The sequence below is a fragment of the Tachyglossus aculeatus genome, chromosome 8 (assembly GCF_015852505.1).
Source record: "Tachyglossus aculeatus isolate mTacAcu1 chromosome 8, mTacAcu1.pri, whole genome shotgun sequence".
NCBI classification, from domain to species: domain Eukaryota; kingdom Metazoa; phylum Chordata; class Mammalia; order Monotremata; family Tachyglossidae; genus Tachyglossus; species Tachyglossus aculeatus.
In genome coordinates, this window is record NC_052073.1 from 5,992,579 (window position 1) to 5,998,583 (window position 6,005).

Sequence of the window (6,005 nt, forward strand, 5' to 3'; positions counted from 1 at the left end):
CTTGCCCGGCCCTTCCTCTTGCCCTTCCTCCTGCCCACCACGGGCGGCTCAGCCAATGGCGACGCGCCGAGCCGGGGAACTTCCGCTCAGCACCGGAAATGGCCTCTGCCGTCTGAGGCGATGGCGAGGGCTGCCCTCCCTCACCGTAACCCTTGCCATGGCAGGCAGTCAGTCTGAGGCGATGGCGAGGACAGCCCTCCCTCACCATAACCCTTTCCATTGCAGTCAGTCTGAGGCGATGGCGAGGACGGCTCTCCCTCACCGTAACCCTTTCCATGGCAGGCAGTCAGTCTGAGGCGATGGCGAGGACAGCCCTCCCTCACCGTAACCCTTGCCATGGTGGCAGTCAGTCAGTCTGAGGCGATGGCGAGGACGGCTGTCCCTCACCATAACCCTTTTCATGGCACTCAGGCAGTCAGTCTGAGGCGATGGCGAGGACAGCTCTCCCTCATCATAACCCTTTCCATGGCAGTCAGTCTGAGGCGATGGCGAGGACAGCCCACCCTCACCGTAACCCTTTCCATGGCAGGCAGTCTGAGGCGATGGCGAGGACGGCTCTCCCTCACCGTAACCCTTGCCATGGCAGGCAGTCAGTCAGTCTGAGGCGATGGCGAGGACAGCTCTCCCTCACCGTAACCCTTTTCATGGCACTCAGGCAGTCAGTCTGAGGCGATGGCGAGGACAGCTCTCCCTCATCATAACCCTTTCCATGGCAGTCAGTCTGAGGCGATGGCGAGGACAGCCCTCCCTCACCATAACCCTTTCCATGGCAGGCAGTCTGAGGCGATGGCGAGGACGGCTCTCCCTCACCGTAACCCTTGCCATGGCGGCAGTCAGTCAGTCTGAGGCGATGGCGAGGATGGCTCTCCCTCACCGTAACCCTTTCCATGGCAGGCAGTCTGAGGCGATGGCAAGGACAGCCCTCCCTCACCATAACCCTTTCCATTGCAGTCAGTCTGAGGTGATGGCGAGTACGGCTCTCCCTCACCGTAACCCTTTCCATGGCAGTCAGTCTGAGGCGATGGCGAGGACAGCTCTCCCTCACCATAACCCTTTCCATGGCAGTCAGTCTGAGGCGATGGCGAGGACAGCTCTCCCTCACCATAACCATTTCCATGGCAGGCAGTCAGTCTGAGGCGATGGCGAGGACAGGTCTCCCTCACCGTAACCCTTGCCATGGCAGGTAGTCAGTCTGAGGTGATGGCGAGGACGGTTCTCCCTCACCATAACCCTTTCCATGGCAGGCAGTCATTCTGAGGCGATGGCGAGGACAGCTTTCCCTCACCGTAACCCTTGCCATGGCGGCAGTCAGTCAGTCTGAGGCGATGGCGAGGATGGCTCTCCCTCACCGTAACCCTTTCCATGGCAGGCAGTCTGAGGCGATGGCAAGGACAGCCCTCCCTCACCATAACCCTTTCCATTGCAGTCAGTCTGAGGTGATGGCGAGTACGGCTCTCCCTCACCGTAACCCTTTCCATGGCAGTCAGTCTGAGGCGATGGCGAGGACAGCTCTCCCTCACCATAACCCTTTCCATGGCAGTCAGTCTGAGGCGATGGCGAGGACAGCTCTCCCTCACCATAACCATTTCCATGGCAGGCAGTCAGTCTGAGGCGATGGCGAGGACAGGTCTCCCTCACCGTAACCCTTGCCATGGCAGGTAGTCAGTCTGAGGTGATGGCGAGGACGGTTCTCCCTCACCATAACCCTTTCCATGGCAGGCAGTCATTCTGAGGCGATGGCGAGGACAGCTTTCCCTCACCGTAACCCTTTCCATGGCAGGCAGCCAGTCAGTCATTCTGAGGCGATGGCGAGGACAGCTCTCCCTCACCGTAACCCTTTCCATGGCAGGCAGCCAGTCAGTCTGAGGCGATGGCGAGGACAGCTCTCCCTCACTGTAACACTTTTCATGGCAGTCAGGCAGGCAGTCTGAGGTGATGGCGAGGACAGCTCTCCCTCACCATAATCCTTTCCATGGCGGTCAGTCAGCCCGTCAATGGCAGTCAGTCAATCAGTCAGTCAGTCAGTCAGTCTGAGGAGATGGAGAAGACAGCTCTCCCTCACCATAACCCTTTCCATGGCGGTCAGTCAGTCAGTCAGTCAATCAGTCAGTCAGTCAATCAGTCAGTCAATCAATCAGTCAATCAGTTAGTCAATGGCAGTCAGTCAGTGGCAGTCAATCAGTCAATCAGTCACTTAATCAGTCAATCAGTCAGTGGCAGTCAGTCAGTGGCAATCAGTCAGTCAGTCAATGGCAGTCAGTCACTCAGTCAATCAGTCAGTCAATCAGTCAATCAATCAGTCAATCAGTCAGTCAATCATATTTACTGAGCACTTACTGGGTGCAGAGCATTGGACTAAGCACTTGGGAGAGTACAAGTCGGCAACATAATAATAATAGTATTTGTTAAGCGCTTACTATGTGCCAAGCACTGTTCTAAGCGCTGGGGTTGATACAAGGTAATCGGGTTGTCCCACATGGGGCTCACAGTCTTCATCCCCATTTTACAGATGAGGTAACTGAGGCACCGAGAAGTTTTGGCAGTGATCTATCGCCAAATAAATGCCATTATTATTATTATTATTATTATTATTATTATTATTATTATTATTATTATGCAGAGTCTGGGTCAGCTGGACACAGCCCAGGCCAGTTGCCCCGGCAATATTTCCAATTCCAAACCAGACTAATGGGACCCAGGAGGGCATTCATGGCAATAACTCACTTCTAGAAATTCAGTGAGTCCTGGGCATTAGATGAGCTGCGTGGTTTGGTTTTAATTTATCCTGCTCTCCTGATCAGAGAAGTGGGCTTGATAATCGGCTTTGGGGTGCTTATGCAGAGGGCCAACTTTTCATTTTGAGTGGTGGGGGGCATTTTAAGGAGGTAGGGCTTTGGGGGTGGGTTTTGAAGATGGGGTGGAGGAAAAGAGGGGGATAAAGAGAGAGGAGGAGGAAGGAGAGCAAGAAGAAAGGAGGATGGGGAGAGCAAGGAGTAAAGGGGAAGCAGCGTGGCTCAGTGGAAAGAGCCCGGGCTTGGGAGTCGGAGGTCATGGGTTCTAATCCCAGCTCTGCCACGTCTCAGCTGTGTGACTTTGGGCAAGTCCCTTAACTTCTCTGTGCCTCAGTTCCCTCATCTGTAAAATGGGGATGAAGATTGTGAGCCCCACGTGGGACAACCTTGATTACCTTGTATCCCCCAGTGCTTAGAACAGTGCTTGGCACATAGTAAGCGCTTAACAACTACCAACATTATTGAAAGAGGAAGGGGAGCATGAGGAACTAGAGAAAAGGAAAATCTGGCGTCTAGTCCAGTGCTCTGCTCACAACAGTTGCTCAATAAATACAACAGAAAACTGAATGAATGACTGACTGAATTTACCCCTCTTACCATGCAGTCTCTTCCTCTCCCACCTTCATTCATTCATTTAGCCAATCAGTCATATTTATTAAGTGCTTACTGAGTGTAGAGCACTATACTAAGCGCTCGGGACAGTGCACTGCAACAATAAAGTCACACCCCCTGCCCACAATGAGCCGCCACCACTGCTGTTTCCACTAGACTATAAAGTCCTTGAAGGGAGGGATGGTGCCTACCAAATCTGTTGTATTGTACTCTCTCAGGCTTGTAGTACAGTGCTCTGCATAGAGTAAGAGCTCAAAAAATACCACAGATTGAGTGATTGATTTCTTTTTTCCTTTCCAGGTTGAAAGGCCAGGGCAGAGACTCTTCCCTACCCTTGTCTCAAGGTCCCCGAGGGCTGTCAATATTTATTGAGCCCATCCTGTGTGCAGAGCACTGTACTAAGCACTTGGGAGAGTACAACATTCAGTCAACTGTATTTATTGAGCACATACTGTGTGCAGAGCACTGGACTAAGCACTTGGGAAAGTACAATTCGGCTACAGAGACAGTCCCTGCCCACACCAGGCTCACAGTCTAGAAGGGGGGAGACAGACATCAGAATAAGGAAACATTCACTCTGTTGTATTTATTGAGCACTTACCTTGTGCAGAGGACTGGACTAAGTGGTTATACAAGATAATCAGGTTGTCCCAGGTAGGGCTCACAGTCTTGGGTAGGGACTGTCTCTGTATGTTGCCAAATTGTACTTCCCAAGCACTTAGTACAGTGCTCTGCACACAGTAAGTGCTCAATAAATACGATTGATGATGATGATGATTTTACAGATGAGGTAAGTGAGGCTCAGAGAAGTGAAGTGACTTGCTCAAAGTCACACAGCAGGCATGTGGCAGAGTCAGGATCAGAACCCACGACCCACTCGGGTCTAGGGAGCGCTTACAAAAACGTTCAGTCCACACTCCCCCAACTCCTCACGAGCCTCCAGGGGCTCATCCACCTCCGCGGCAAACGGAAATGTCTCACCATTGGCTTTAAAGCAGTCAATCACCTTGTCCCCCTCCTACTTCATCTTGCTGCTCTTCTGCTGCAACCCAGCCCGCACACATCGCTCTTCTAATGCCAATCTACTCACTGCCCCTCAATCTCATCTATCTGGCCACCGACCTTTTAGACTGTGAGCCCACTGTTGGGTAGGGACTGTCTCTATATGTTGCCAACTTGGACTTCCCAAGCGCTTAGTCCAGTGCTCTGCACACAGTAAGCGCTCAATAAATACGATTGATGATGATGATGATGATGACCTCTCGCCCCCGTCCTCCCTCTGGCCTGGAATGCCCTCCTCAAATCCGACACACGTTTACTCTCCCCACCTTCAAAGCCTTACCAAAGGCCCATCTCCTCCAAAGTAGCCTTCCCTTAGCCCTCATTTCCTCCTTCCCCACTCCCTATGGTATCACTCTGATTTACCCACCTTTAGTTACCCCACAACACTTATGTGTTATAATTATAAATAATTCATTTATATTAGTGTCTGTTCCTTCTCTAGACTGTAAGTTTGTTGTGGGCAGGGAACGTGAAGGGTGAGGCTTCCTTCTTGGCTCTTCCTCCAGCCCTTTTCCAAAGAACGGGTGTCTCCGCGATTTTGGGGTGATGAGGAGAACCTTTTCACCAAGTGACGGCAGCTTGCTTTTGTGCCTGGAGTGGCCAAGTTGTACCTACCATCAATCAATCAATCAATCAATCGTATTTATTGAGCGCTTACTGTGTGCAGAGCACTGTACTAAGTGCTTGGGAAGTACAAGCTGGCAACCAGTCTTTACCCCACCCTGCGTGGCCTAATGGATAGAGCCCGGACCCGAGAGTCAGAAGGACCTGAGTTCTAAACCCAGCTCTGCCACTTTCATTCATTCACTTGATTTATCCAGCTGAGCGCTTACTGTGTGCACAGCACTGTACTAAGTGATTGGGAGAGTACGGTCTAACGATAAACAGACCCATTCATTCATTCATTCATTCAATCGTATTTATTGAGCGCTTACTGTGTGCAGAGCACTGTATTAAGCGCTTGGGAAGTACAAGTTGGCAACATTTCCATTCATTCATTCATTCATTCATTCAATCGTATTTATTGAGCGCTTACTGTGTGCAGAGCACTGTACTAAGCGCTTGGGAAGTACAAGTTGGCAACATATAGAGACAGTCCCTACCCAACAAGGGGCTCACAGTCTAGAAGGAAGGGAATCAGAAAGGAAACATAAAATCAGGGCCATGAAATGGGAACCCAGCTTAGTCACCATTTCACATCGTTGAAGGCCCCGCCACGGGTTCTAATCCCACTCCTAGGAGTTGGAAAAGTCCTGGATTCGAATCCCACTCCTAGGAGTCATGAAATCCTGGGTTCTAATAGAGACGGCCCCTACCCAACAGTGGGCTCACAGTCCCTGCCCACAACCGGAGGACTGTGGGCAAGTCACGTCGCTGTGCCTCAATCACATCATCTGTAAAACGGCGGTCAAGACTGTAAACCCCATGTGGGGCAGGAACTGTGCCCATCCTAATTACCCTGTATCTACCCCAGCGCTTAGTACAAGGGCCCGGCACATAGTAAGCGCTCAACAAATTCTACAAAAAGACGGCACCATG